Genomic DNA, 7,176 nt, shown 5'->3' on the forward strand with positions numbered 1-7,176 from the left:
GATACACAGACACAAGCTCTGTGAAACTACACAGAGAGACTCCCCCTCTCTGTTCCCAATCCCGGAAACAAAAAGTACTTTCCTATTCCCCCAGAGGGAATGCAAAATCAGGCTAGCAATCCAACATACAGATCTTCCCGATTTCTTCCTCCCACCAATTCCCTGGTGAGTACAGACTCAATTTCCCTGAAGTAAAGAAAAACTTCAACAGGTCTTAAAAGAAAGCTTTATATAAAAAGAAAGAAAAATACATACAAATGTGCTCTCTGTATTAAGATGATACAACACAGGGTCAATTGCTTAAAAGAATATTGAATAAACAGCCTTATTCAAAAAGAAGACAAATCAAAGCACTCCAGCACTTATATTCATGCAAATACCAAAGAAAAGAAACCATAGAACTTACTATCTGATCTCTTTGTCCTTACACTTAGAAACAGAAAATTAGAAACATGCTGTCCAAACACTTAAAAAAATTCTTACAACCACTGGAAAAAAGGGAATGGTTATCCACAGGAAGGTGAAAGGCTGATTTAGCTTCCAGGTGTGCCCTAATTGAGCTAGTTGCTAATTCTTGATGTTTCAGACACAAACGATAGTCTAGCACATGCTGCGTAGAAGCAAGAACGGGCGAGACCCCTTTAAGTCTCAACCAAACAGAAAACCTCCTCTACGGAGACAACTAAGTTGTCCTTGATGATTTTCTATTATTCAGCAGTACCTTTTGCACATCTCTGGAGCAGGACTCCTCCATTGTTGTTAGCTCAGTCATAGGCCATCAGGTGAAGAGCCTGGAGGTTGGGGTGGAGAAGGCAGCTGCTATTCTGTGAAACTAGGTGTGTGTGAAGTCGGAGTAACAGGGGAACTGATTGAGAGGTCCAAGAGCTGTGAAAAAGAGTATTGAATGGGGTAGGCTGTGGCAATTAGTATAAGGTGGACCTTATCCTGTGTAACAGGGGCTTGGAGAACTTGACTTCCAGCCCTCTGTTTCTATGGTTGAGGCGCCTCAGTCTTAAAGGCAGGGGGACGTTGACCATCCCACTCCACAGCCTTGTGTATGTCAATCCCAGAGTAGGGGACCTCCCAGCAATGAGTCTATATCCACTGCTCTGGGCTACTTTCTACTGCTGTCTCTTCAGTTTGGGGTGTGACCCCTACAGTCCAAGTTCCTGGGGTGGCTTGTTGCTAGTAGTGCCCCCTGGTGGACCCTGGGTGTTATCCTGTTGTGGTACCAGGTTCCTCTTGGCAGGGAAGCAACCCCACAAGGTCTCTGAGCTTTGCTCATCTGAGTTTCTCTCAGGCCAGATGCTCTCAGGCCTCTTTCTCCATCTCCTTTGGACAGTTGGTTCCTAGTGGCTACCTAAGCTGGCAGACAACCTTCCCCTCAGGTGGGAAGGCAACTAGCTCCTGCCTCTTCTCAAGTCATCTCCAAACTGAGCCAGGCTCCCTCCTTTTCTCTCCCTTCCAGGCCTGGCATGGCAACAGATATAACAGGGAGGGGTTAGCTGGGCCCAAAAGCTCTTATCAACCCCTTCTGTGCTGGCAGGAAATTTCACTGCTTCACCACATCCTGATTGACCTTCCACACAACTCTGGGCAGAAGAGGGATGAGGGAGGGGTGGCAGGAGCGGCGCCAGGGTTTTTGGCTCCCTAGGCGAGGGTCCTTCAGCGCTCCCTGTCGTTGGCGGCAATTCTGCGGCGGGGGGGGGTCCTTCTGCGGCTCCCGGTCTTCGGGGCACTTTGGCGGCGGGTCCCGGAGTGAGTGAAGGACCCGCCGCAGAATTGCTGCCGAAGACCCGGAGTGCGGAAGGACCCCCCTCCTCCGAATTGCCGCCGAGGGTGGCAAAATGCCACCCCCCCCAAATCCTAGCGCCTTAGGTGACCGCCTAGGTCTCCTAAATGGAAGCGCTGGCCCTGAGGGGTGGGGAAGCATACAGCAGACCCTTTGACCAGTAGAAAAGTGTTCATTAGTGAACCTGGGCTGTGACCTGCTTGTTGTCCTTTGTTGAAAACAGATCCACTTAGGGAGTTCCTCAGAACTGAAGAATGGACCTTGTTATGTCTGGGCAAAGGGATCATTCATGCTGATTGATATACAGCCTGTTTAAATGGTCTGCCAGTGTGTTCTGAGCCCCTGGGAGGTTGGCTACCTTCAGACCAATAGAGTTGCTGATGCAGAAGTCTCAGATCAGGATTGCTTCCCAACAGAGTAGTGAGGACTGGGCTCCTCCTTGCTTGTTTATGTAAAACATGGCAGTTGTATTGTTAGTCAGCGCCACTACACCCCTTCCCTTGACGTGAGGAAGGAATGCCATGCAAGCTAAATGGCTAGCCTGCAGCTCCCTGATATTTATGTGCAAACTAAGATCAAGGGGAGACCAGAGACTTTGTGTTTTCAGGTGCCTCCTTCTCCAGCTCTGAGGCATCTGAAACCAAGGTAAGCAAGCACTGAGATGGGGCGAAAGGAACTCCCCTACATACATTGGTTGGGTCCAACCACCAATCTAGAGAGGAGATGTGACTTAGTACGTGCACTAAAATGTCTGTGGTGCCTTCTTGGAAAATAAACCTCTGTCATCCAGCCCAGAAGGAGTCTGAGGCACAGTCTGGTGTAATGGACCACAAGTGCACACTGCCATATGCCCGAGAAGCCTTAAACAGTTCCTCACTGTGGTGAGAGGATCAGTCTTCAGGTCTAGAATGAGGCTTTCCATTGCAAGAAATCTCATCTGTGGTAGCAAGGCCCTGGCTGCTGTTGAATCCAGGACAGCTCCTACATATTCTATTTTCTGAACTGAGGACAGGACTCACTTGTCTGTGTTGATTAGCAGGCCAAGCACTTCAAAGGTGGACCAGATTATGTAGATACTGGACATGACTAGTGACCTGGATTGACCTCCTATCAGCCAGTCATCCTGGCAAGGGAATACATGAATTCCTAGTCTTCAAAGGGAAGCTGCTTCCACTGCCATATACTTTGTAAAGACACAAGGGGCAGCCAGGAGACCAAAAGGGAGGACTATGAATTGATAATGGTGGGTGCCAATGGTGTACCTTAGATATTTTCTGTGGCACCGCTGAATTAGGTGTTCTTTAAGTAGAGAGCAGCATACCAGTTCCCCAGCTCCAGGGAACGAATAATGGAAGCTAAAGTGACCACCCAGAATTATTATTATTATTAATATTTTTTAAGAACCTGTTTAACTATGTTAAAATCAAAAATAGACCTGAGATCTTCCTTTTCCTTCAGGATCAGGAAGTATAGGTGTCATAAACAGATAGTTAAGGGTTAATGTCTCTTTTACCTGTAAAGGGTTAGCAAACAGTGAACCGGACACCTGACCAGAGGATCAATCAGGAAACAAGATACTTTCAAATCTCGGTGGAGGGAAGCCTTTGTTTGTGTTTTTTGGGTTTTGCTTTGTTCTCTCTGGGTCCTGAAAGGGACTAGACGTGCAACCAGGTTTCTTGCCAATCTCCCTGCTACAGTCTCTTATATATTCAGAATAGTGAGTATTAAGTAAAACAAGCGGTTATAGTCTTTTGATTGTTTTCTGTATTTGCAAACATGTCGTTTGCTGGAAGTATGTTCAATTGTATTTCTGCTGGAGGAGGTTTTTCTTTCTAGTGTCTATAAGCTGAAAGACCCTGTAACTTTTACCATCTAAATTACAGAGACAACTTTTATTTTTTTCTCTCTTTTTTATTAAAAGTTTTGCTTTTAAGACCTGTCTGATTTTTTCCCTTGTTGAGGCTCAAAGGAACTGAGTCTGTACTCACCAGGGAACTGGTAGGGAGAAGGAGGAGTGGGGGAAGAAAGGTGAATTTCCTCTGTGTTTTAGATTCACGGAGCTTGAATCTGTCTATCTCTCCAGGAGCCCAGGGAGGGAACACCTGGAGGGGAAGGTGGGGGGAAAACAAACTTGATTTCTCTGTGTTGTGATTCAAGGAGTTTGAATCACAGTGATCTTCCAGGGTAACCCCGGGAGGGAAAGTCTATGAGAGGCACTGGTGAGGGAAAGAGTTTTCTTTCCTTGTGTTAAGATCCAGGGGGTCTGGGTCTTGGGGGGTCCCCCGAGCAAGGTTTTGGGGGGACCAGAGTGTATTAGGCATTCCAAATCCTGATTGGTGGCAACTATCAGATCTAAGCTGGTAATTAAGCTTAGGGGAATTCATGCTGGTACCCCAACTTTTGGACTCTAAGGTTCAAATTGGGGAAAGATACCATAACAATAGGGAGTAAAACCCCTTTCCCCTGAATAATGGAGAGATCCTCTACAGCTTCTACATGGAGAAGCTATTGGGTCTTATGCAAAAGTGCTTTCCTGTGAGAGGGGTCCCTGAAGGGGTATGGGAAGGTGGGTCAGGATTAAAATGGAGCAAATATCCCACTTCCACCATGCTTAGAACCCACCAATCTGTTGCGATGTGGGTCCAAGCATGGCTGAAATGGGACAAGCAGTTTGCAGAAATTGGAACAAAAGAGCATGGTGCACTCGGAACTGGTAGACTGTTCTCGATCTGCCATCAAAATTATCTCTGGAAGATGCCACCTGCCGTGATGAACCAGCAGATGCAGATGCAGAAATGAGGAATTTTCATCTCACCTTGTAACAGGATGCACTGGCTCCATCCATACCCCCTGATGCCCCAAACCATCTCAGACTGTCCAGTGAGCAGCACTTCCGTATTATCTATTTATATTCCCACTAATACAGTCTTATGCAGCCAAGTATTTTCAGTGGTTTCTTGCCCTTTCCCAGAGGGGCAGAAAGGAACAGAGATCTCCCTCTTTTGAGATCATATTCCCCAGTCAGCCTTCTCCAGGAGAACTAACTGGTGCCTAAGAGATCAGAGGGCTGGCTCACTTGTTAGCCTCCAGCACTCTGTCACACACCTCATCTAGGAGTTTGTCTTTAAATATCAAATCATATCCCACAGAGTGAAAAGATAACGTCCCAGAAAAGCTTGCTGATCCACAGTGTGAAGCCGTTATTCATCTGTGGAATAAAGCTTCCTCCCCAATAAGTCCAACTTCTTGTCCTCTTTATTCTTTGGAGTTGAGGCCTGGTGTCCCATTTTCCCCTTTCATTGGCCGCGGCAACTACAAGGGAACCTAGAGGAGGATTGTTATGCAGGTGCTTGAACCCCTGGGAGGTGACATAGTACCTTCTCTCTACCCTTTTCCCAGCCAGAGACAGGAAAGCTGCGGTCTGCCAAAGGATCTTGGAAGGCTGTAATATAGTTTCATTTATTGGCAGAAATGTTCTAGTTGGGCTCCAGATGTTAGCATGCCCACTGGCTTCCAAGATTTTTCCAGTCCTTCTCCAGGTGGATATCAAGAGCCACAGCCATCCACCTCAACAACTCCTGATGAGTCTTAAAATTATCTGGAGGTGGAGAAATAGGCTTCACCACAACTGCCTTGTCGGAATATGAAAAAGAGGATGCTGATGGTACTGGGGGTGGGTCCAGTTTCTGGCCTTCTTGCAGCTGCTCGTGTGAGGTATCCCAGGTTTGCTCAGTTCCAGACTCAGTACCGATGCAACAATGCTTGTGGCAATGATATTCATGATGTCCAGAAGATGGAGCCAGCTGAGATGGCTGTGGGTATGTTCCTGTCTGAGGAGAAACCACACAGGTCCCACAATGGCCACTAGTACATTCCCAGACTCCCACAATGCATAGCCCAAGAATCCTTCCTGTAAACTCCCTGCTGGTACTGGGGTGGAAACCAGTCACATGACTTCCTGATGGGACCAGCTAGGCAGTGATACATAGGAACACACTTCAGAGTCTCATGAGGATGATGCTTCTTCTTGAGACCACGGCAACATGTACCTGCTGGTACCAAAGAAGAAAGCTCAGACTCTGAAGAAAGGGAGCCAGAGAGATCATGTGTGGCTTTTCCCTACATGGTTCTGGCCTTGCTGGTACCCTGGAAAGTGCTTCCAGTGGAGCTGCTTGGTGTGGAGGTGATGGCATTAGAGGCGGTACTGTGGGCACCAGTGCCAGGTAGGACTTTTGAACTGGTGGTGATGGCAGCACCAAGAGGCTCAACAACTTTCTTGCAGCCTCAGATGTGTCAGAAGTAGACAGCACCAGGCAGATACTCTGGGGTACCATGGCACGAAGAGATGCCAGGGAAGGTGCTTTGGAAGCTGGTCTCAACAGGCTCGCATTGGGCTCTTGAGACTGCAAACTCTGTTTAGAAGTATGTTCTGGGGAGTGCTTCCTCTTTGAACATCTTTATCAGAGCTCATCCTCTTTAATTCCATTGACAACCTGATTTCCGAGGCTGCCTTTTTGGTACTGGGGACCTGATCTGCTGCTTGGCATCTGTAGCACCAGAGGTGCGCTACTGACTGACACTGAAGTGCTCAGTGCTCAGATCAATATAGAGGGCTCAGACGGTGGCTGTAGTGCCAGTTCCACAATCAGATATTTTAATCTGTCTGCCCTGTCTTTTTTCATACAGGGTTTAAAGCCCTTATAAATGCTGCACTTGTTGCTCACATGAGCCTCCCTCAACCACTTCAGGCAGCTGGGGTGAGGGCCCCTAGCCTTGGTGCAAGAGTGGCAGGGCTTGAAGCCCAGAGAACATGGCATACCTCCAGTACCGGGGCCAGTACCCCAAACTGAGTGCTGGGAACCCACATAAACATAAAAAACCACCTACCTCTCTACCTATAGATGGATAGATATTACTAACAAATAAACTATTAACTATACCTGGGTTCCATATATCAAGAAAGACTTGCAGAAGAAAGGACAGAGAACACCAACAACTGTCACTGGCCGTAGGAAGGAACTGACGGGGGGCCCTAGGGAGGTTCAGCCCTTTATGCTTGTGTGACACGTGTGAGACATGAAAGGGTGCTCAGGCCCACGACGAGTACTGCTCGGACAGCTGTGCACTGAAGCACACAAACCCTACAGTGGAATGGACATGTGCAGTCAGTCAAAGAAGAGCTTATAGATGGTCATTAGCTGCTATGACAGAAATGTTGGTTATATGTTAGAAATCTATTTTCCTGTCTTCTCTCACCAGCCCCTTCTTAAAAAAACCCACCAAAACATAGTAGGCATTATCTTAATCAGAAATGATATTCAAAAGCCAATATTACTGTTTTCTGTAACTTACTGTTTAAAATAGTAAGGTAAATAGAAAGGACC

Source organism: Gopherus flavomarginatus, chromosome 7 (assembly GCF_025201925.1).
Source record: "Gopherus flavomarginatus isolate rGopFla2 chromosome 7, rGopFla2.mat.asm, whole genome shotgun sequence".
NCBI classification, from domain to species: Eukaryota; Metazoa; Chordata; order Testudines; family Testudinidae; genus Gopherus; species Gopherus flavomarginatus.